Genomic DNA, 2,111 nt, shown 5'->3' on the forward strand with positions numbered 1-2,111 from the left:
GAAAGCGGAAATCTAGCTGTAGATCATTCACCGACAAGCACTAGAACTAAGACATCAAATTGCGAAGAACGTGAAAGAATAGAGATACGTTTTCTCTAAATTCAATGCTCCAGGCCACCAGTCTTCATTTCTGCCAACTGGGCGATACTGACAAATCTATGGCCGCACCAGCTTTCATTACATCGGAACCCATATTTTTGAAATCAGATAAAGTAAACCTGAACGCGATCAGATCATGAACAGTAATAATGAACATTCAAGTTGGAACAAAGCTTGATCATAGAATATGTTTGCCAGTTCATATTACTCACTACCTGCGTCATTGCACCTACATTTGAGCAGCTTGATGTCTTAGTGATACGTAATGAAGTTCAAGTTCATGCGTCATGTTACAATTGTTCGTGTGTTTAATCGGAATTATGATTTAAATGAGATTCTTCCATTGGAGTGTCAAAAGCGTGACGGCCATTGTAATAAGTGAACATTTATCCAGGCGGCAACGAAAATTACCAATCTGTGAAGATGCACGAGGAATTTGTATGACTTGACACGTTATTAAATCTGATGTTATTCATGTAGACATGCGACATGGCAAACTCCTGTGATCCCTCGCATGCCACCTGCATGAAATGAACTACCATCTTTATGTCCATGTCACATTTAGGCAGCAATACGCCCGGTGTTCTCTCTATCATCGAGCGATTTTTAGAGCACGTGATCGGCCGATGTTATCAGGTTCTCGAGCGAGCCCCGTCCGAAGTAATGGACAGACGTTCAGTTGTTGAAGACGCTGGAGTCTCTGACGACTTCTAAATTTGGCGACCTTTTGATAGATACGGCCGAAACTCGTTGGTCTTTACAGATGGTTAATTCTCCTGAGTCTATATCTTATCTCAATATGTAAATATCAAATATCTTTATTTATTAGCATAATCGGTCAGAAACATTTTCCTTGTTGGTGATTGTATGGGTCTCTAATTAAGTACATGTAGCTTTGTCAAGAGCAAGTTAATGACAGGCATGGTCCCGATGAATGACGGTAGCCAAGTATGATTGCTTGTTAGATAAACATTGTAAAATAGCATGAATGGAAGAAGATAGAGAAAAGAAAATGCATCATATATTTTTCCTTCAAGCGTGATCAGAATGTACTGTAGTGATGTTCTTCTGTATACTATTAAGTTATCATTTTGCTTTTGGAAATAGTTTTGATACGCTACAAGTAAAAATTGTCCTTTGGTGCATGTGTCTTAGGTGAGAAATGTATTACAATATAACGTTATATATATATTCTATCAGCGTTCCCAAAGTATATTGTAAACACCATCTGGATATGATATCAAATGTGCTATGTAACGTCGCGCCAAAAGGCCAAAATCAGGCGTGATTTGTGATGCCAATGAAATCGATTACATTATGCCACCGTAATGGGTAGTGTCAAATATAGGACGTAATTTCCATCGGTCATGTTAGACGTTATGTCTGGTGTCAAATATGGGTCACTTCACGTGGTATCTGCAATGTCAAACGCAGTAACGAATGCCATTTAAAGTTTGAGCCGTCAACTGCAATGGTTAATTGTCAACTCAAATGGAATCGGCAGTATTCAACGTAATGGGTTGTGTCAAATTTTATGTCGTTTATTTTATGACGAGTCTACTCGGCTGAATGTGAAATAGAATAAAACTTTCTGTAAACAAGACAGCTTCCAGTAGACATTGTCGATTGTCATTTATTGATCTCAGGTGGATGACCTTTAGCTTTTTTGCATAGCATGTATCAATGTTCAAAAGTAATATTTATCGTCAAAATAGTACAATAACATAAGACTAATTCAAACCACGACTTTATAAATTTATAAAAGAAAAGCGTCCATTGACCTATTCACTGTACAGGATGTGGTCTAGTACAACAGGCGGTGTGCTAGGACTAACTGATTTAGTAACACTAAAACATCTCTTCTCCACGACATAACAAAATCCAGGTATCCAAACGCATCATAGATCCAGAGTCTCTTATGTCCGAAACTCTATTATAATACTAGTACGTTTGGATACCAGACAGGACAACGAACATATACAAAGTAACTACGGGTAACACCATCAGCCATC

Source organism: Branchiostoma floridae, chromosome 4 (genome assembly GCF_000003815.2).
Source record: "Branchiostoma floridae strain S238N-H82 chromosome 4, Bfl_VNyyK, whole genome shotgun sequence".
NCBI lineage: Eukaryota > Metazoa > Chordata > Leptocardii > Amphioxiformes > Branchiostomatidae > Branchiostoma > Branchiostoma floridae.